Below are 23,622 nucleotides of genomic sequence, written 5' to 3' on the forward strand. Positions count from 1 at the left end.
GGGAGCCAGCGTCGAGCAGCGGCGCGTGCACAAGCACTACCATCATCAGCACTACCGATGAAAACGGTACGGATATTTTCCGACCGTATTCGAAACCGAATCCGTTTAGAGGGGTTGAGATCTGTCCGTATCCGATTCCGGATATCCAACATCCGATACCGTATCCGTATCCGAATACTCAAATCGCATATTTATGATGTCGATATCCAATCGTATCCTATCCGACATAGTTGACACTATCCATATTCGAATCCAAATCCGGACAAAAATATGAAAACAAATGTAATATCGGTGATATCCATCCGTATCCGATCCGTTTTCATCCCAGCACCACTAGCAGTGGTCTTGGCTCGGTCGGGGCAGACGGCACGTGCAACGAGTGGGAGTAGGCTGCGCGCCAGGGAGCGAGCCAAGCGGAGTGGGGCGGGAGCAGCGAGCGCTGGAGTGGGGCCGGGGGGGGGGGGGGGGGGGGGGGGGGGGGGCAAGCGACACGGATGAAGGTGCGCGGCACACAGTACAGGTGAGCGGCGCGTGTGGGTGCGTCCCGTGGCGTATCATTATTGAAAAAGAAAAGGTCTTGGCGGACTCAATACCATTGGCTTCTAGGTTTTGAGGGCCCAAGGCGAACTCGATACCGGCGGCCACGGTCGCGCTGTCAAGAATGCACGGTGGACCACGGACGACACGGCTACCGGACACAACTGGACGTAGCGAGTGAAAACTGAAAAGTGAATCCAATCCGCACAACGCACAACCTTCCAGAGTTAACCTGGGCAAAAACCTAGGCCCAGTTACCTATCTTCTCTACCTGTGCAAAAACAGCATTAATAACACGCTGATGTCTGACCGTGGCACAACTGCCATTTCAATGCATCGTGTTGCCTGTTGATTCACCTGGCAGAGTTTAATCTAAAATTACACTGTGTTAATTACACCGGATATTCTATACCACAACAGTGGTATACTAGTTCAGCTCCCATTTAACTAATCAACGTAACTTTGACGGAAGCTACCGTGGGATGCAGTAGGAAGGGCAAGCGGTAGCCGCCGCCGGCGTGGTGATGGCAGGCCGCCAAGGTACCGGCCGGCCCAAAATATTAAAAAAAAAACTTCAACCAATTTTGTTTTGGCGCTAATAATCTATTTTATAGTTGCAGCTCCCAGAGTGACGATTAATAATTATAATGCAAGTCGCGTGGGTAAGTCATGCATTCATCCATGCTCATGCATGAGCCACCAAGAACTCCCACCCATCTCTCTATATATATCTCTACAACAGTTTATAGGGGAAGGTGGAGTGACAGAAACTAGATACATGCATCAATTAGGAAGGGAACAAGATGGGTAGGATATTGGAGGCAAACAATAAGGCAACAGTACAATAAGCTCTTACACAAACAAATTGAGTCGAGTTGGCACTCAGAGCATGAAACATAAAATAATCTAATAGGAAGATGACGCAGATGATACCACGAGCGCTAAAGATGAGAGAAGAGGATGATAAGCGATTGTTTACTGTAACCGCTCCTTCGACAGTCCCTGATGATACAACAAAGAAGATGTTGTCATGCGGCACACTGCCTGATGAGACAGCAAAGAAGACATTGTTGTGCAGCACACTGCCTATATATTTGTTACAAAGATTTTGTTACTGAGTGTCATTTGTCGTAAAGAAGTTTATATAACCATTTGTTGTACAATAAAACCTAGAGCGTGAGAGCGTGTTAATAAGTGACATTTGTCGTAAAGGAGTTTATATAGCCATTTGTTGTAAAATAAAACCTAGAGGCAACGCACGCGTGAGGGTGGCACCAAAATTAGGAAGGGGATGGGGGCGGGCGGTGGGTGGGGGCTCTGTCAAGCTTAGAAGGGGAGCGGTCTCCACGTGCGCGCGGGAAGCAAAGCGGGCGCGACAGCAGGCGCAGAGCACAAAAGCTATATCCATGGGCGTGGTAGCATGCGCGGAGCACGAAGCTGCATCCATGGGCAGGCAGCAGCCGCGGAGCACGAAGCTACATCCATGGGTAGGCAGCAGGCGTGGAGCACGAAGCTGCATCTATAAGTGTCCTGAGGGTTTTATTATTGAAAACAGGCGGGTAGCAGGCGCGTGCATCTGGACAGACACCACGTCTACACCTCCGGGCACTAGTCTCTCCGTTTGCTTTGTGCACAACGACATCCTACTAAGTTGAACATTAATATATCCCATTGTACAGACATAGCGACATGTGAGGAGCGAAGGAAGAGCTCAATATGAAGATGAGTAATGAAAATTCCAAGGACGAAATTTGTTAAAGGAAAGGGAGTACACTAGCCTTGGGCTTGTTCGCTGCTGGGCTAGGATATGATTGATCAACTTTGACAGGAGCTACCGTGGGATGGCGATCTTGTATGTTGCCAAGCCGCACTGGCCAGATATTACAAAAAGAGACCCTTTTAATTAATTAATTGAATTTTATTGCTCCTCTTTTTTAAAGTTGTAAGTCCGAGTGACTACTAAGTAAAATCAGAGTCGTGTTGGTAAGTCATGCATTCATTCATACTCATGCATGAGCTCCCCCTAAGTTGGTCATGCATGAGCCACTTAAAGATACCCTCTACCTATCTTTGTTTATATATCTCAACAGTTGAATGCTTTTTGTTCAGATATAAGCTAAGTGTTCAGATCATAAGTAGAGGGAGAGGAGCTCGAGCATCACAGAGGGAATTTGGTTAGTAATGCGACAACCTTCTTTACAACAAAAAGATCAGTTAGACTGTTTGTTGACCCTCATATTTCAGGATGATGAGAGGCCATCATCTAGTGTAACCTGACTCAACAGTGGATACTGTGCATGAGATGTGAAGATGACAAGCCAGCAAAGGAAGACGATGCCGTGCTAATGGGATAACATCGCTGCAACTACTGATTTCACTAAACCTACCCCAACTAAGTTTTTCGTGACGGCCCGTTCTGTCAGAAAAAGTGACAAAAAACCGTCAGGGAAGGTTTTCCGTGACGGTTACCGTCAGGAAAGAAACTACAGGGAAAGTGAACTTTTCCTGACGGAAAACCGTCACGGGATGATTTCCTGACGGCCGCTACCGTCAAGAAAGATCTACAGAGTCGGTTGTCAAGTTTCCCGTCAGGAAAGTTTTCCCTGACGGTTATTAACCGTCAGGGATAATTTCAACTTTTCCCGCCGGCTGCGGAACCATCAGTGAAATTTCAGTTTAACCTTTTCCCGTCGGTTGCGCAACCGTCAGGGAAAATATTTGTAGTCAATTGGCTGTCCAAAATCACTGATTATTTACACCAAGTAATTATCCATTAGAACAATATTACAACAACTGATGTAACCATTCCAAAACCACTGATTATTTACACCAAGTAATTATCCATTAGAACAATATTACAGCAACTGATGTAACTATTCATCCACACTGAAGGAGTAAATATTATATTCAGTAACTTAGAACATCATTCAAGTTGTTCATAAATACAATGCTATATAATAATTAGTGCCTCCTTAGTAGGGATAAAAACGGTACGGATATTTTTCGACCGTATTCGAGACCGAATCCATTTAGAGGGGTTCAGATCTATCCGTATCTGAGTCCGGATATTCAACATACGATACCATATCCGTATCCGAATACTGAAATCGCATATTTATGATGTCGATATCCAATCATATCCTATCCAGCATGGTTGATACTATCCGTATTCGAATACGAATCTAGACTGAAATATGAAAACAAATATAATATCAGTGATATCCGTTCGTATCCGATCCGTTTTCATCCCTACTCCTTAGCTACCAAAAGGTTGCTCTTGCCAGTTCTCTTGATACTTTTCTTGCAATGCTTCATTGTAGTCATCCTAGAAATAACAGAAATTATTAGTCAGAAACTACAAAGCAGCCTGATACTATCAGCAGCAATGTTTAGATACACCAACTAATAAAGTTAGCAGTAACAAAGCAACTTGATATTAGCAAAAGCAGTGGGACGATGCTGAGGTTGACCCAAGGAGCTCAACGAAATGGTAAGCATATTAAGGCCTTTTCCTAGTATTGGGAGTAATATTCTAGGACTTTTCCTAGTATTGGCAGTAATAATACTCAAGGCCAATTTCCTAGTAACATTCTAGGCCTTTTTCTTGTATTAGCAGTAACATTTTAATCTGCTGCTAATTCATGCAGCTGATGTAGTGGCAGCAGTTCAGTAATTACAGCTTCGTAATAGGCCAAGTGGTATAGTGGCAGCAGTTCAGTAGGTACAGCTTCCTAATAGACCATGTGAATGTATTACAAGAATTGACTTCCTTGGGTTATATATTATTGCGCCATGATGTAGAAAAAGCTAGATGTGTGTTTCAGTATTCACATCTCGATTCTATTCACTGAAACAAAACTATTCCAACATATACATTCAGTTTAGCATTATCCATATTTCATTTCAAATTTTGGAGTGATGATCACACAGGATGGTTAAAAAAGTTCAGAGATTAAGAACTTACCAACATATACAACTATTATTGAAGGAGGAAGGAAGGAAGATGGCAGCAGCACTGGGACAGAGTTAAGTTGATGAAGCAAGTTCAATCAAACATCAGACTATGATTTCCCCTCTGCAGCACATGATTAAAAAATATATCGATATCCAACTTTCAAGCAAGATATATGAGATAAAACCATCAGAGTCATGCAAAATAAATCTTGGACATATAGAGAATGTTTCTTATATGATTCCTATTAGGACATCACATCAAGGAAGATAAATTTCTGAAAACATGCAGAACATATTTTTTTCAAAAACCTAACATGCAGAACCTATTGACAGGAAGGACCAACAGCATGAAGCTAAAGAATCCAACTAGACATGCTCATAGAGAGTTACAAATTAGATTAGTATATATATAATATTTGGTTGTTGCCTCCGAGTACTTGCAGCACTCAGCAATTACCACATAATAGTCCTAATCTTTTCTTTGGGCACCTGACTCTCATCTCAACACTGTTGGAGACATCACTTGTCCTGCTCGATTATCTGCTCGATGATTAAAGGACTGCATCAATTAGTGAAGCTTAAATCCTCATTAAGTACTTTGGTAAAGTATAGAAGTAGAATTTTTTTTTATTCCAATCCAAATACAAGTATAATAATATGAATGATAACAGTTGTGCATACTTAACAAGAAATGTACACCAAGAAATGTACCCAGATCAGTATGAAACTTGAAATAAGCATATTACTGAAACTCTAAAGCCTATCTGTACTTCTGTAGTGTTGTGCAAAACACCAAACTCTACACCAAAAGACATGTACCTCGGTGCAGGGCATGAAAATGATTGACATATCAAATTTGCTCTTGACATTCCACCAATTGGTGTACAGTAGGATGGTCATCCAATACCACTATCACATTTGGTCGATGGTCTGAAACATCAAGGTAGCATGCAATTAATAGTTAAAAAAAAGATTTATGTGTACACAATGGGTTAAGATTCATGCAAATAAATAGTTAAACAACATGCTAGCCTCCCAAATCTTATCTAACCAAATAATTTTCAATGTTGTTTTTAGCAAACACTATCATTCCTGTGCGGCTCTAAAATTTCAACCAAGAATTTCAGAGCAGCTATAAAGTGGTTAACTATAGGCAGTAGAAAAAAAAATGCATGTAGGGCAATCATGTGTTTTTGGAGAACTAAAGAATTCATAGGTTCTGCCTATTTTGCCAGTGCTCTTGACCTTCAATCATGTGTCATACTGTCGTGTGAAACACTAAACGAGTCCTAATAAAACACTGAAATACTAAATTCTATCTACTGTGTTGTACAAAGTATGGAACTAATATTTTCAGATGCAAATCAATGTACAATTTGTCATCATAACCATAATAGCAATGCATAGTTAACATGGGAAATCATTATTATGAAGTAAAGAATTAATACTTCCCTGCTGCTTACTATGTCATCCAGTCTGCAGTCTGAACCAGATGCATTGGCCATATATTACAGCGAAAAATATTCATAGATAACTAACCAGCATAATGTATAGGATTTGAGGAATACAGAATGGAAGCTTGCACAATCGTTACGGTGGATGCTCAAGGAATTATCTCCGACAATATTTCCCCTCTCCGAACTGGTGTAAATTAAATAACACAATTTGATTCAGACCAAAAATAAAATAAAATTTCACCACATAAAAGAAAAGAAATTTCCTCGAGACCTTCAATGTTGCGGATCCATCATCTTCCGTACGGCAGCAACAACTAATTTCCTGGTGGTCACCCCCAAATCCGAGGTACCCATACCCTAGACACTTATGGGTATTCCGATCTGAAGCACTTCTTTGGGGGATGAGTTCAGAGGGAGAGGATAAATGGGAAATCCGAACCTGCGGAAATCCGAACCTGCTTGCCACTTCAGTACGGTGAGAGAAGGAACAAAGGGAGAGGGATTGGTGGTGGTGGCGCAGGTGGTTGGGGGCGGTGGTGGCAGATTGCTGTGGCGGCACGGCAGCGGACAGCTGATGGCTATGGCGCGGTGAGGAGTAGGAGAGGGGCTGGGGATGGCGAGGGCAAGGAGAGGTGCTTGGGCTGCCGGATGCTTGCAGCGCGCGAACGATGCTACAATTCCGGCGGAGAGACTTTCCCGGACGGGATTTTCGTGCACGCGAGGGATGGGTCACGGGACCTGACGGAAGACGCGGAGCCGTGGGGGAAGCTACCAACCGACGGGAGAAAAGTAGTATGGGGTAGTGAGGCCCCTCGCTCCCAAGGTAGTGAGGCCCCTCGCTCCCAAGGAAAGTGTCGACTTCTTGTTTGACCGTTTGTCTTATTCAAAAATTTTATATAAATATTATTTTTCCTGTTCTAAACTATAAGTTAGTTTGACTTTTTTGATATATCCATTTTGCTATGTATCTGGATATAATAATATGTCTAGATACATAGCAAAATGAATGAATCAAAAAAGTTAAAACGACTTATAATTTGGAACAGAGGGAGTATTTATTTTGTTATAACTTAGCTCCTGTTCATTGATGCTGAAATTTGGCTTACGCTGATGCTTATGCTGAAATATTGTGAGAGAAAAACAATGTTTCATGACTGAAAGGTAGTTCTGAATAAGCTCAAGCGAATAGGACGTTATTTTTTTTATATAAAATTTGGTCAGTATTGTCAGTTACTCAGTTTTGCCCCTTATTAATTACATACTACCTTCCAAGCCAGCTGCTTGTATATATTTACTCCTAAGTATTTCCAATGAAAATAAAAGCCCACGGAAGTGACTGAACATGAGTTGATTCCAAGCCTTAGCCCAAACAGTACATGAATTTGGATCACCATTATGGATCCTACGTGATCCATGCATTTTTACCAAATAAATAAACCCCCTAATTAATACTTACAAACAGGTGAAACAGCTACGTAGCTCTCCTAGTCATGTTTCCCTACTGCTTCGTTACGTATGACTAGCATGCCACGCATCATTGATCCGCATGCTGCGTCCAAATACAGCAGTCAAGCCTTACGATCCTACTCTCTGCACCCTCTTCTCGTGCAGCAGTGAAATAAAAGAGAGTTTTATTAATGGCAACATATCAGTTGCAAACCAACCAATATGTGCAAATTTAAAAACTACCAATTAGGACCGCTAGATGTTGATCCAATGGATGGGGTGAGGGGGTTTAAGCGTAAAAAAAAAGGCCGGCGGGTGCGGGGCTTAAGCGCAAAAAAATACCACCTCTCACCCTATCAATTGGATCAGCATCTACTAGTCCTGATTAATAGTTTCTAAGTTTACACAGGTTGGTTGGTTTACAACTGATACATTGCCTTAATTAATAACTAGGCTGGATATCAAAACCAATGTCGTCCCGGACATGCATCTTTCCTACTGCATGCTTTGTATGGCGGAGACTACGACTACCCTGCGCATGCAATGCAGTCTGCTTGAACACCACTGCGCACCATTGCGTTGCCAAACGGATACCTTCAATGCACGTATACATGGTCAAACGGGCCGCCCAGGCACGATAATGCACCGGCACGGCCAGGCACGGCACGACCGGGCACGGTGGCGCTGCCATGCCGTGCCGCGTAGTGCCGCCGTGCCGGTATCCTGGCCCCAGCACAGCACTACGAGGACTCAGCAGTGCCGTGCCGTGCTGAAAGGCACGATGGCCCGCGGAGGCCGTGCCAGCCCGTCGCCATAGCTTGACGCCGTCGAGCCGCAACCGCATCTCTGCGTGGATGCACCACCGTCGCAGACGCGTCACCACCGCACGAGCTCGCCCCGGCCGAGCACCGCCGCCACCATGGGGACGCGCCCCTGCTGAGCGCCGCCGCCGCGGGACGCGCCTGGCCGTGTGAGCGCACCTCGAGGCTGCCCCAGCACATCCACGCCGGTGTGCCGAGGTCGCCGCGCCACGCGCCGTGGGAGTAGTCAAGCAACTGGGAGGATGTGAGTAGTGACGACCGGGGATGAGGCTATGGGAGGTGTTTGGAAATGAGGAGTTAGGGTTTAGAGATCTTTATATGCTCTCATCTGATGGCTAGAATATTTCGTCAAGTCATCCAACGGTTAGAAAACATCGGGCCGCATCATGCCGACCCAATTTCCGTGCCATGCCTGGGCCGGCACTACGGGCCGATATGGCGGCCTAGGCACGACACTATACACGATGGGAGCCGGACGGGGCTGGACCAGGGCCGTACTTCTTAGTGCCGTGCCAGTGCCCAGTGCCGGTCCTATGATTTTGAGGGCCCTCTGGCGAACTCATCGCGACGGCCCCTCTAGACCATAAATTTTTAGAATATATAGGATAATTTTATTTGTATAGGGAAAGCAAATCCAATAATATATTTTTAATTTAATATGTCTGATAATTATCGAGAGCGAGAAACAACGTAGACTAAAAGAGCAATATATTTGTACTTCTAGAACTAATATGATTACCTTAAAGAAGAATAGAACTCCATCATATCCACTGCTTCTTATAAAAAGATACTTCTTCGGGCATTTCTTGATGCAAAATCATCAAGGACGGTATCGAGATCAATAGTGTCTAAGATATCCTTCTCGATGGTGCATATAGCCAAGCCATTTAACCTTTCTTGTGACATAGTTGATCTCAAATAGTTCTTCAACAACTTCAATTTTGAGAAACTTCTTTCGACCAAAGCTACAGTCACAGGTACAGTTAAAAGAATTCGATAGGCAACTGAAATATTTGGATAGCAATCTGCATCCATAACAAACTTCAGAATCTCTGGCGCCGACATCAAAGAATCTGGCAAAGTCACTTGCAACACCTTTAATTCTGAAAAAAATCATTGATCTCAACATCGGATGAGTTATCATGAGAAAAATTTTCCACAAAAATCTTGCAGCGCAATCAAAGATCAGCTTCATCCAAGGATTTCAAATTTTCTGAGTTGAACAAGAACCCAAAAACATTATCACATGCTGTCATCTGCTCAAATCTACTAGTCAATGAAGCAATTGCAGAATCAATCATAACTAGGAAGTACTCTCTTCTAAAGGAGTCCACAACAACTGTTGTATTTTCTCGTCTTGGTCATCTTGTTCATCAAAATATTTCTTTCTCTTTCGTTGACGTTTTGTAGGAAATATTGGCTCTATATCCAATTCAGATGCAATGTTTATTGCTGTATTCATACTAGAAGTGAAACCTTCATCTCTATACTTCTTAAAATATGATATGACACCTTCAATGTGTTTGAGAGTAGCATCTATACTCACAATTTTAGATTGTAACTTCTTGCTAACCTTATTTATAGAGAATAAAATATCGTGCCAGATAACCAAACCAACTATAAATTCAAAATTCTCAAGTGCACTCACCAAAGATTGACATTCACTAACTGCCATTGGGTCATCAGTTGAAGCCTTCTCTAGCGCTATTAAAGCTGATCTTATTTGAGGAGTTTGGAATCTGATAGCTTGAACATTTTGTATTCGGCTTTCCCAGCGAGTATTAGACCATGACTTAACTGTCAATCCTGGGACATTGTCAACCAAAATCTTCCACCTTTTGGTAGATTTTGCAAACAGGGTATATATACGTTGGATAATGCCAAAAAAAGAAATAGCTTGCCTGCAAGATTTCAAATATCACAAATAGTAAGATCCTAAATAATGGCATATTATATGAAACCAATATATAACATATAAAAGAAATAATAGTTTACCTGCAAGATTTTCCCATATCACAAAGAGTAAGATTCAGACTATGACATGCACACGGCATATATAGTGCTCTTGGATTAATTTTAAGCAAGCGCGTCTGAACACCTTGGTATTTCCCCTTCATATTTGAACCATTATCATACCACCCTCACATCATCAATATTCAAACCAAGAGAGACCAATGCACTCTTTAATTCATTAAAAAGACACAATCATGATGTGTCATCAACCATTAAAAACTCTAGGAAGAACTCCTCTACCCTTAGAACATTTCTCGATATATTCACACACCTAATAATTAGAGTCATTTGTTCTTCATGACTCACATCTGGAGTACAATCTAAAATCACAGAAAAATACTTGGCATCCCTAATGATCTTTAATATAGTTTGTTTTACACAATCTGCAAGAAGAGAAATCATCTGATTCTGAATTTTATGCCCAAGGTAATGATGATGAATCTCACTATTTTGAATCCGCCTAATATGGTCTTGCATCACAGGATCAAATTCACCCATCATTTCAACTGTGCCCAGAAAGTTACCATTGTTAGCTTGATAAAATTCCTAGCTCTTAATCAATCGGCTCACATCGCCTCCCAACACCGGCTTCTAACCCGACGATTCGGCTCGGCTCCAACGCACATGCGATCCGCCTCATCTTCCGTCACCGTCACCGCCGCCGCCGCTACCCTCAATCATCCACGATTCCACCACCGCGGGTGCTGCTCCAAGAGCTCAACACAGGATACCTGATTCGTCCGTCGCCGCCTCCACTGCCGCCGCCGCCGCTTCCGTGGCCTGATGTGTTCGGCACCGACGCCATCGCTCTGATCTGCCTCGCTGGACTTCAGATCCGCCACCACCGCCGGCGCTATCATCTCCGCCTAGCCCTAACAGCTCCCGTAATCTCTCTCTCTCCATCTCTACAGCTTGTATCTTCTTCGTGCCAGTGCTTACTCTCTGAGATGAACTCGTATTCACTTTGGGAAGGTTCGCACATACTCAGCAAGTGAGAATTTGATACAGTAGCAGCTGTAGGTTATTTCACTGATAGAGGTAATTTCCACCCGAGGACGTCACTACAATGAACTACTGCTACCACCTATGCTTACAGCACTGTTATGGTTATGAACTAGGAGTCTGATAATCAAAATGGATACTGAATTCAGGAAGTCACTCATCAGACATTAGATTTGTCTCTAAAATATGCAGGTACTCAGGGGGAAGAAAAGAGAAGTGTTTATAGGCTCTGATTATAAATTGAGGGAAAAGGTCGTAGCTCTGATGACCGATCGATGTCGTTGTGGCATTTGTATGCCTTTCAACCATGTCCCTGTGGTGTCTGCAGAGTGGATGATGGCTTGTATTTCAGAATGATCAGATGCTTTGAAGAAACAATCTATGCAACTTGTCGTTTCTTTTTCAGAACGTGCTTTGTAGGAGTTAGTAGCACAGTTGCTTTGAAGAAACAATCTGTGCAACTTGTAATTTTTTTTCAGAACTTGCTTTGTAGGAGGTAGTAGCACAGATGTTGTAAAGTGCAGAGATGATTCTTTTATCTAAAATAAATATGGCATTTACAGTGTTGAAGTTTCTGTTGTACTGCATCTGAGTGGTTTACAGTGTTACAGAATCCTGGCATATATGTATAAGCACAGATGGAGACATCTCAGCATGGTAAAAAAAACACATTATCTTCTGGATGTGCTAACAAAAAGGTCACCAAAACAATATCCAGTTCAACATAATAAGAGTACTCCAAACTGGGATATTAATCAACAGAACACGGTTACATATTTTCATCGAAATGTAACTTTCTAGCAGACGATGACATTGCGGCATCTTGCTGAACTCCGAGTAAAAGATTTGTAAATCCTCCTTGGATGTAAGGTGCAGACATTGCAGAAGATTGCTCAAGCATAGAATTTGTACTGTCTGGCATTGTGGCTGAAGCATACCCATCTTGGAACAATGGGGAAGGCATGGTTGAAGCATTTGTAAAGTTTGACATAGCACTAGTTCCACCACTGCCACCAGCATCAAGGTCCTGTGTTCATAAAAATTTCCTGTTAGTAAATAAAATAGGAAAAAGGAATACTGAGTCAAATTGATGACTTACGATTAATTGGTTCGCATCATAACTTGCATCCCTATTTTCTGTAGCCTTATTTGTATCTCCTATACATACAGATGGAAATAAGAAAAAATACTATACAAATAGTAGTAGCAAGGCTGGAAACAAAATCTGCTACAAAAAGTTTGGATCAGTACCTTTCTTCTTAGTGCATTTCTTCTTTTTCCCTGTATTTTTTTCAAGTATGTTTGTGACCTGTTTTTTCCTTGCGCCTTTTACCACCGGAGGAATTTTAAACGATATATTGCCTTTTAATGGGTCTGTTGCACAGCCAGTTGAAACTAGGGGAACCTCATCAGATTTCTCTTTCATCTTGCTCAGAGAAGCATCAGCTTTCAAATCCAATTTTTGCATGCCTTTCTCCAAATCATGAAGAAGTTCTTTTGACACTGAACACTTCAATGCTATGGATGTCGCCATTCGTGAGATACGTGCAGCCCATGTTTTGTTACTTTCGCTCCTACTTTCTTCTTTGTCAACATAGAATCTTCTTTTTGCATATTTTGTCCATCTACCCATTATGTATTGCGATGGCAAAATAAAAACATTATTTGCATAAAAGACCTTCAAGGCGTGCTTGCACAATATCCCTGCAAGATAAATAGTCAATTATATCAGTTCATATTATATTAGAAATTTACGGTAATTGAAAAATGTGTGTACATACCTATACATTCAAACTTTCTGCAGGAACATGTAATGGTCGTATCTAAAGTGCTGAACTGAACTGTTGCACCACGATTAGAGTGCATATGTGTAACCTCATATGTCGAGATTGACCCATCAGTTTGTAACAACTTCCAAGCGAATGAAAATTGTTCTTTAAACTCTTCCTCAAACTCAGAATACATCCTCCTTGTATATGATTCAGCCGCAGTCTTCAACATGAGTAAATTTGGGATATGATGTAAGTAACCGGGGTTTTTCGTCATGAATTAAAATCTACATCTAACTCATTTTCACGAAGACTAGCGGAAACCTTATCACATTCTGCAAGGAGTTCTGAAAGTCCAAGTCTCCTCCGAAATCTTTTCTTAAATACATTATTCATACCTTCACTCCTTTGAGTCGAGTTCATGTCAGCCGTAAAAGTGTCGCGGTAGACAGTAGCCCACTTTTTCCTCAAATCATATAAATTTTTCATCCATTGGTTATCCTCAAGCTTATACCCAGACAATAATTCATTCCACTTCTGGATGAAAATAGCTTCGGATCTGTCTTCGTAGACACATCTCTTAAAATCTGGTAGAAACTTATCAGGATGCTTATGAATTACATGCCCCAAATGTTTAGCAGCATTAACATATATGTGAAACAAACAAAGACGATGGCTGGTATTTGGAAATACATAAGCAATTGCTCCTGCCATGGCTGCATCTTGATCAGTGAAAATTGTGCTTGGATGCTTGCATGACATGGCTTAGGAGGTTTCAAAGAGCCAAACAAATGATTCAATAGTCTCATTAAATATCAGCGCAGCCCCAAGAATTACTGTTTGCTTGTGATGGTTGGTTCCAAGGATTAGAGCAAAAGGCATTTCAAACTTTTATTAGTCTGAAATGTGGTGTCAAATGACACAGCATCACCAAAGCGTGCATAATCCATGATAGATTGACCATCCGTCCAAAAGAAATTAGCTATCCGACCATCTTCTTCATCTATTTCAGCCGCATAAAAAAATGTAGGATCCTCTATTTGCTTATTCTTCAAGTATTCCAACAATGTTTGTGCATCATTAGATTCTAAGTACTTCTTGCGCTCACGACCAATTGCATTATTGCAGTCCATCCTTGATAATGGCACTTCGTCAGCTCGTACACCTGGGCTGGCTTCATCCCGGATTCCCTTATCTGACCAATTAGCATCCTGTCTGCTTTTGTAACACGCTGTTGGGACTTCAGCTTGTGCAGCTTATTTGGACTAGCAAGATAATGATTATGATTAAGTATAACCTTTTGCACTTTTCAAATTCCCTCTCTGCTAACACTGAACTAAACACGAGCATCACAACCTGTCCTTATAATATCTTTTTGTGATGACTTGTTTCGTTGATGTCCTTCGTTACTGCAAACTATATATTTCTGATATATAGTTTTATCTTCTCGGCGAGCTGTATGGCTCTTTCTAATACCGAACCCAACCTTACCGGCATAGGTATTATACATCTCGTAAGCTTTATCCTCTGAATCAAAAGTCATACCAACTTCAGGGGTGATCAAAGTTTCTCCAATTTTATCAACCACCTATTGTAAAATTGAGCGACAATTAAAGTTACCTAACCATTAATTCACAATACGGATTTTTTACATGCCTAACAAATGAACTGACATCACATACCTGATCTGCTTGTTGTGCCACTGGTTCGGGTAACTCAGAAGGCGACTCTGAGGAATTCACTTTTGCTGCAGGGTCATCACCATCCTTCACGTCAACAATAGCAGCATCATCGAAGGCCTCCATGGCACCGGCTAATGCAATCGATGGCCTGCGTGCCTGGATGTCGATTGTGCTGCTGCTTGCCGCCGGTCTCCTGTCTCCGATTGAATTTTTTTTTTTGTCACGCTACGCGTGATGGCGGCGGCCGTGTGTTGCGTCGCTGTAACTGCTGCCTTTTTCCCATCTAATCTACTATCAAAGTTACCGAGCTGCCGCCAAGCCAAATAAACTAAAGAGCCAAGGAATCCTAGCGTCACGAGCTGTGGCTTTCGTATCGTGAGTGCGAGCAGCCGAGCCGAATCGTTGGGGTTAGCAGCCAGCCGGCGTTGGGAGGCGAAGTGAGCCGATTGATTAAGCGCTGGGACGCCGGGCGAGCCGGTTGAATCCTCGTCCACGCGTCGTCGCCTGGTTGGATCTCCGCACAGAGCCAGGTACGGATGGTGCGTACCCAATTTTTCCCCCTCCGATTGGGGCCTATCGGCCTTCTGATGGCCGAGAGGCCGACAGGCCCTACAATATCAACTTCCTCCCTCTCTCTCGCACCGCTGCGTCGTCGCCACCTTTTGCAATCGCATCTCCCTGGTGGCCGAGGCGGCGGCGAGCGTGGCCTCCACCGCCGTCACGACGGCCGTAATGATGCTGCGCCCGTCGTTGTCCGTCTCCGGGAAGAACCTGGTGACACAGAACCTGCCGCTGCCCAGGTACGAGAGGTAGGAGTGCTCCAACCAGACGCCGCGGTGGTATGCGCAGCCGTCGACGTTGGCCCAGACGTGCCGGCGACGTTCAGGTCGGCCTCGCACAGGCCGGACGCTTGGCTGTCGGTGAAGCCGAACCACAGGCCGTAGTCGGCGACGTACTGCGAGCGTCCACGCAAGGGCAGCGCCCAGTCGCCGCCTTGCTTGCGCCACGACGCGCGCGCCGCGTCGAACGCGTACGTGCCGTCCCTCGTCGAGATCCTGATGGCCGAGGCGGCGCCGGCATCGGCGAACGACTCTATGGTCACATTCATGTACCTCTCGAACGGCGGCGAGGGGAGGAGGCTCCAGAACCAGTCCTCGCGGTGGCGGTCGTAGGTCAGGGCCTTGAAGTCGAGGCAGTCCTCGGCCGCGGCCCAGCGGGGAGGAACTGCCGGCCGGCGGCGCAGTCGAAGCGCGCCAACGGGCGCGGCAGGGTAGCGCTCGGTGGCGCCGGCCCCGGCCCCTCTTGGCCTCTTGTGCGCGCACGCCCACGCCCACACCCGCCGCGAACAGAGGGCTCGTATCGATGAGGTGCATTGCCGCGTGTGGCTGTCATTGCCGCCGCTCACGATGAGGTAGATAACCTTCGGATCAGCGCAGCACGCGTCGACGGCAGCGCCGCCATGGGTAGGTCTCCTTCTCTGAATCGTGCAATATCCGGGGGTGCATAATGAGCGATGGACGATGGATGGACTCTTCACGTACGTACGGTGCACCTGGCCCTGGCCGCCTTCCTGCCACGTGGATGACCTGCTCCACGCCACGTCAGAAGAAACCCGATGCAACGGAACAGCCAACGCGCACCGAACCACATGACGAAGACGAACCCTAATCTCTAGTGCCCCCAAGCTAGCCGATGGTCCTCGGACTCGCTCGAATCCCTGCCAGGCTGCGACAGGGCCATCGAATCGAAGCTGTCCTGTGCCTGTCCCGGAATTCATCCGGTCCGAACAGCCGGACCGTAACCTCGCGCTGAACAGGAGTGCGCGCGCGCTGAACGGGAGTGCGAGTGCTGCATGTGCAGGCACGGCCCACGACGCGCCACGCACGCAGCCCACGGCGAGTCTGCAGCTGCACGGCTCACATGCACAGCGACGGTTAGTTGATTCGGTTTTTTTTAATACACAGAAGTTGAAGTTATTATGCACCTAGATATACGCTATGTCTAATACCTATAGAAACACCAAAAGGACATTACAATTTGGAATATGGATGGATTAGTATGTACCATGTCACTTCTTCATGGATTATAAGACGATTTGTTTTTTTTTTTCAAGTAATAATAGTGTTTGCTATGCACTTACATATATGCTATGTCTAGTACCTTTAGAAACACTAAAATGACATTATAATTTGGAATATGGAGGGAGTAGTATTTATCGTGTCACTCCTTCATGGATTAGAACCTGCCAATTTTCATGGATTAGAACCTGCCAATTTTCATGGATTAGAACCGGCCAATTTCCACGAGAGTACTTCGAGCGGTGGGTTCCACCTCCTCCTAACCCCCCTTCAATGACGGCTAAGGAGAAGCACTTAGCCGCAGTTAGACGACTCGAGGAACCTCCTCTGTGCGATTGCGGAGATCGAGCTATGATAAACCCTGAGAATACGTTGGAGTTTGTGTGTCCAAACAAGCATGAAGTAAGTGCAAAGTGTATGTATTGAAATGTTGAGCTATATGTGTTCATGTACTAATGTCACCTTATTTAGGTGTTTTCAATGGCGAAGTGTCGTTTCAAGGAGTGGTAGTATGGTCCTAAGAACCAATGGCCGAAAGAACCACCAAAGGTTAAGGAAAAGAAGAAAGAAAGGGTAATTTACAAAGCACCTCCTATCATGTGCGAATGTGGTGTTAAATCCAACTATGGTCTAGTCCCTTCGGAGCTTGGAATAGGCCATTATTGCGGCCATATGGTTGACTATGATGAGGTTGGTTATTTTTGTGGTAAACATGAAATCGTATTTTGTTTCTTTTGCTAAGACATATATGATATAATTTTTTGTTTGAACAGAGCACTAGGAAATGCAGGTGGGAATGTTATGATGGTCAAGATAAGTTCTTAGATGAACTGAAGGGGAAGCAAGTAATTGCACATAAGAGGAGATATGGACCTAACTACGTCAACCTATTCGTTAAACATCACAAAGACAAGATGCGTGAGTTTACTAGACAGCGCGGTATTCGTAACCCGATCGATATTGGGCTTGACAAATGGAGATTAGAGAGACGGAGGGTGTTAGAGGAGAGGGCAAGCAAGGAGGCAAGGGAGGAGACAAGAGTACAGATGTAGGTCTTGAATGAGCATGTTGTTGCATTATGTGCCAGTGAGTGCTTGAAAGCCTTTTTCGTTGCCTAATTTTAAATATAATATAATCGCGTTGCTAACTGATTGTATTTTATACATGAAGGGGTTGGATGCAGCGAGGACCATGATGGAGAGGTAGCTCATGCAAGGTATGAGGAAAAGAAGTTAGATGAGCACAGAACGCGAGCTGGTCGCACCGTTCAATCACCGATTGTGTTGTCAGATGAGGGGGATGAGAACAAGGACGACACTGCCAGACTGAGCGAGCTCATCGCTCTAGCAGAGGCGGGCTTGCAGGCGGAGGAGGTTGAGGACGACACTGGTAGACTGAGCGAGCTCATCACTCTAGCAGAGGCGGGCTTGCAGGTGGAGGAGGCTGAGGACGACACTGGTAGACTGAGCGAGCTCATCCCTCTAGCAGAGGTGGGCTTGCAGGCAAAGGAGGATGACGACACATTCTTCACTTAGGCTGCAGAGGCCGCTTACTGTAGGCGGCACGTAGGTTAGAGCAATGAAGGTGAGCCTAGCCATATGAACGAGGAGGGAGAGAACGCATTCTTGTCTCAGGCCACAGATGAAGCGGACGCCGCTTACTACAGGTGAAAGGCACATCAGGGCAATGTAGGTGACCCTAGCCACAGCAACAGGGTTGGGGTAGATGATTGGTACTCGGACGACGAGTTGCTTACTCAGTATGTTTTTGACTGAGGGTTTTTTGCGCCGTCTGTTAGTTCCATGCTTTATTAATGATCAATGTAGCTATGTACTAGAACTTTCATTATATTGTCTTGTTTTCCATTTGAAGTATTGATGTATTGTACCCATGTATCATGTACTCGGATTACCCATGGTCGATCTTAAGTGATCCCAACCGTTTGTCACCCTCTGACCCATCCGTTTGTCGCTCTCCGATGCATCTAAGTTTTTTTAATAATAGCGAATGCGTTGAAAATTTCTAAAACGAACAAAATCGAGTGAAATTATTTCGAATACGGTTGGCTAGCATATATATCTAGCATGTTTCCCATGTATTTTAAAATAGTAGCGTGTAATTTATGTTATTAGCATCAGATCAATGTAAAATAACAATAATGTTATCACTTTACTCTAGCGTTATTTTTTCATGAGTCACGTTTGGCACGCAACCCTAAGCCCAGGTTCTGCCGTGCCATAGCCCACGGCACGGCACTGACGCATCAAGGCCCACGGCGCGGCAGGACCTGGACGCAGACAGAAGCCGACCAGCCTCAATTGCAATTGAACGGGAGCTGCTGTCGGTGCTGTAAACAACTACAGTGCTGCCACGACGCATTGAAACGAATATGAAGCAAATAAATGAAGTCCATGCGTAAGTTGACAAGTTGTCACTTAACATTTGCATTGGTTTATCAGTCTGCAAGTTTCGGACGATAATATTTGTTTGACATAAGTTCGACATAACCAAATGAGTCCCAGGAGTGTAAGGATCCCTCGGACGTCTCAATCTCTTTGGATTTGTAGGCAACACAGTGGGAGTGTAGCCAACATTGGTGTGGGGCCTCAAATGAGGCAAGGGCACCTCTACGTCGGTGTTAGTCAAGAAGTGTGCTCGGTGCGGGTCGTCGTACTCCACCTCAAGAAGGGGGTACAACTGGTGCTGCGTGGGAGGGATCATCCTGTTATAAATTGATAAACAAAGGGTTAGAGTATTCAAATTAATAATATTCAAATTAATATTATGTAGCATTGTAAAATTTGAACTACTTGTTATGCAATACGAACACAATATGAAAGCACATGTATATATTCAAAGTAACATTAATAGACATATTAAACAACTTCACTAGGAAAATAAGCAACTTCTATGTATGGACTTGCTGCCCTCGTCTTCTATGCCTGCTAGCCTTGTGACCAGGGTCTTTGCAAACGGAGCAAAGATTCCTGCCACGGGTTGTAGTAATGCATTGCACATAAGATGCGGGGCACCCTGTTGTACGCTTCCTCCCAACTACCCCATTGAATCGCCAGGGCAATTTACTTAGCACGCCAAGCCTTTCCGTACTTCACATCGTACTTAACGAATCTAGATATGGACTGTTGTAAAGAAGACACTGGAATGTCATTATTGTCATCAACGAGCCCCAATATACGACGGGCAAGGTAACATGCAGTGAGCTGATGATGATTTTCCTTCCCCCTATTTGTTAGGTAAGTGTGGGGTTCGACAACTTTACTTATCTTCCACTTGCCATCACTCTATCTCTTTCGTGCATTTAATCTCCACATATTTATGTTTTCACATATCACGTGGTATCTCAACTTCTGATCCGAATGAGTGACGATGTACGGCCTATGGTGATACACAGCATAGTCCTAAAGGAAGAGCTTCATCAATGACATTGTATTGAATATCATCCCCTTTCTAAGGGTTTCTTTCTCATGGTCATACAATGATTTCCTACACATCTGGAGACCGGTGTCACAAACTGTCATATCCGTCATGCTGACATCCCTATAGTTCAGAACACCCCTGAAAGGTACATTCATCGACCTTAGTTGCTCAAGCTTAGTCGCTGTGTAAGGTGGTGGTGGAACATACTGCTGCGCTTCGCTAATTTTGCCCCATAAATTATAGGGGGTATCATATGCTAGCAAATCTGTGACTAGTCTACCCTGAGCCTGGATAGCATACAAAACCTCAGTTGGTACTGGTAATGGCATACCATGAACAGGTACTGGCATGGCATCAACCAGTGTGGGTATAGCATGCCTATCTCCCTAGTCATCATCTGAATCATCCGAATCACTGCTAACTACATCACCGATCCTGTCCTCCTCCTCCTGCTCCTCTTCCAGTTCGAACTCGTTCACATCGAAATCATTGCTTATACGGCCTACTTGACTTGAATGAAACTGCTCTTGCGTCAACTAACCGTCCAAATCCATGTTACCCTGAGCTGCTTCCCCTTCGACCCTCAATTCTTGCTCATTGCCTCCAACACCGTCAATGGACGACCCGTCCAGGACACCCTGCACACTATACCCATTCTCTATCACCACCTCAACCATGGACACATTGAAACCTTGGAGCACCCTAGTGTAGCGGGACTAGTGAGCAGGGTCGCGTAAGGGCATGAGGACATAGTATGCCCTAGTCTTTCCAGTATCAAACCTCCCCTTCAGTGTGAAATCACCGCTAAATTTTGTATTCAAATGGACACAAAGGTCGTTGAAGCTAGGAGGTTCATCAAACCATTCTAATTCTTCTTCCATATCCTCAAATATACCATCTTCTCTCATAACACTTCCTCCATAAAAAACTCTAACACAACAATCCATCTACAAAAGCATTTCAAAAAACTTTATCAAGTCGTCGAAATCGTCGTAAGTAATGTCTATAGTAATATTAATACCTATTCTAACTATAACTATACTAACTAATCTAATATTAACATCTATACAAGGCTAACTACAACAACTAATTATACAAAATACAATGTATAACTAGACTCACTAACTGTACTAACTAAACTAACTAACTTTACTAATTATACTAACTATACTTTACTAATTATACTAACTTTATTTATTTTACTAACTTACTATACTAACAATGTCGATTCAATCAACAAATACTCTAGAGGAATACCTCGCGGCAGTGGCGCTCGTCCTCGCGGCGGCGGCGCGCTAGACCGGGCCGGAAGGCCCGGGCGCTGGCCTCGGCGGCGGCGGCGGGTGGACACGGGATAGAGAGAAGGGCGTGCGGCAGTTGGGAGCGGTGTACAGCGCGGCAGTGAGGGCGGCGGCGGCAGTCACGGGGGCTGTAGTGAGGCGGTGGCCATGGCGCGACCGGCGCAGCGGGAGTGGCGCGTCGGGCGCGGCAGGCAGACGGCCAGGCACGAGTAGGCGCAATATTTACCTGGCTCTACCGCGCCACCGATCAGGGCACGTCACTGTCGTGCCAAGATCGGTGGCGCGGCAGACCCTGCCACGTCACCGGTCAGCGCCCTAGTCATCGCCACGTCATCCCTCTCACCGTGTCACCATGCATGGCGCGACACAGATGTTTCGCCGCGCCAGAGAAATAGACACAGACAAAAGTGTTAGTTTAAAAAAAAAAATAAAGCAGTGTTAGATTTAAAATTAGTTTACAAAAAAATATTAAAAATAAAAAAAAATTCGCACCGGCTAATGCAATCGATGGCCTGCGTGCCTGGATGTCGATTGTGCTGCTGCTTGCCGCCGGACTCCTGTCTCCGATTGAATTTTTTTTTGTCACCCTACGCGTGATGGCGGCCGTGTGTTGCGTCGCTGTAACTGCGGCCCTTTTCCCGTATACGGCCGGTTCGCTGCGTCGTATTTCACTTATAAATCATGACTTATTAGTCAATGAACAGTATTTTTTTTTCACCTCAAATCAACCAACAGTACTTTTAGCTATGACTTATAAATCAAACAAGCATAAACGAACGGGGCGCTAATCTACTGTCAAAGTTACCGAGCTGCCGCCAAGCCAGATAGAGCCAAGGAATCCTAGCGTGACGAGCTGTGGCTTCGTATCGTGAGTGCGAGCAGCCGAGCCGAATCGTTGAGGTTAGCAGCCAGCCGGCGTTGGGAGGCGAAGTCACGACGGGCGAGCTGGTTGAATCATCGTCCACGCGTCGTCGCCTGGTTGGATATCCGCACAGAGCCAGGTACGGATGGTGCGTACCCAATTTTTTTCCCTTCGATTGGGGCCTATCGGCCTTCTTCTGGCCGACAGGCCCTACAGTATCTACTTCCGCCCTCTCTCTCGCACCGCTGCGTCGTCGCCACCTTTTGCAATCGCATCTCCCTGGTGCCCGAGGCGGCGGCGCGCGTGGCCTCCACCGCCGTCACGACGGCCGTAATGATGCTGCGCCCGTCGTTGTCCGTGAACCTGGTCACACAGAACCTGCCGCTGCCCAGGTACGAGAGGTAGGAGTGCTCCAAGCAGACGCCGACGCCGCGGTGGTATGCGCAGCCGTCGACGTTGGCCCAGACGTGCCGGCGACGTTCAGGTCGGCCGCGCACAGGCCGGACGCTTGGCTGTCGGTGTCGGTGAAGCCGAACCACAGGCGGTAGTCGGCGACGTAGTGCGCGCGTCCAACACACCCAAGCACTTGCATTGATTATTTTTTTCTTAAATTATTAAGGAATAACATATTCCGGCCTCCAACATCCACGTATGAATGAGTATAGCGGTTCAAAACACACCCAAGCACTTAGACTAGATTCCTATAAACGAAAAACAAAAGATAAGGAACAGACAAGGAATATCACGCCTTTGTCATATTTTGCCATTGCCATCCAATACTTCTCAAAGACTTCGAGTACCTGATTTCCATCAAACGACATCCCTGTCACACCCTGAAAATTTTCATTTTCTAAAATAGCCAAATTGATTTATTTAAGCAATTTTTGTAAGCATTGAACCTAGGGAAATAATAGTTTTATGGAATTAAAATCAATTATAAGGTTAGTAACCTCTTTATGCATACATGCTGCTGCAAATTCATTCTTGGGATGATTGGTTTGACCAAATTTGAAAACAAGAATTCAAATCCATTTGAAAAATACTTTTGAAAAACTCTAAAAAGAAAAAGAAAAAGAATTTCTTCTTTTCTCTCCATCTCTTCCTCGCTTTCGGCCCGCAGGCCATTTCCCTGGCAGCCGCCGGCCCAGCTCCCCTCTTTCCTTGCGCACGCAACCGCTCGCGCCCTGGATCGCGCGGCCCAGCAACGCGCCGGCCCAGCTCGGCCAGGCGGCCGTTGCCGCGCGCCTCCGCCCCGCTCTCAG

The 23,622-nt window shown here is 44.9% G+C and overlaps 1 long non-coding RNA gene and 1 pseudogene across 2 annotated transcripts; both read right to left on the reverse strand.

Moving 5' to 3' along the window:
- Positions 1-3,453: 3,453 nt before the first annotated feature.
- Positions 3,454-6,615, reverse strand: LOC136462605 (uncharacterized). Of its 2 annotated transcripts, none has more exons than XR_010760769.1 (6): positions 6,220-6,615; positions 6,031-6,132; positions 5,311-5,421; positions 4,949-5,031; positions 4,502-4,612; positions 3,454-3,862 (listed from the first exon to the last, which is right to left on the reverse strand). It is a non-coding gene; the product is annotated as an uncharacterized lncRNA (long non-coding RNA). The 2 variants fall into 2 exon arrangements; XR_010760770.1 differs by having other exon boundaries at positions 4,949-5,050.
- Positions 6,616-11,999: 5,384 nt separating this feature from the next.
- LOC136465087 (protein FAR1-RELATED SEQUENCE 5-like) lies at positions 12,000-14,804 on the reverse strand (annotated as a pseudogene).
- Positions 14,805-23,622: the final 8,818 nt, after the last annotated feature.

Source organism: Miscanthus floridulus, chromosome 7 (assembly GCF_019320115.1).
Source record: "Miscanthus floridulus cultivar M001 chromosome 7, ASM1932011v1, whole genome shotgun sequence".
NCBI lineage: Eukaryota > Viridiplantae > Streptophyta > Magnoliopsida > Poales > Poaceae > Miscanthus > Miscanthus floridulus.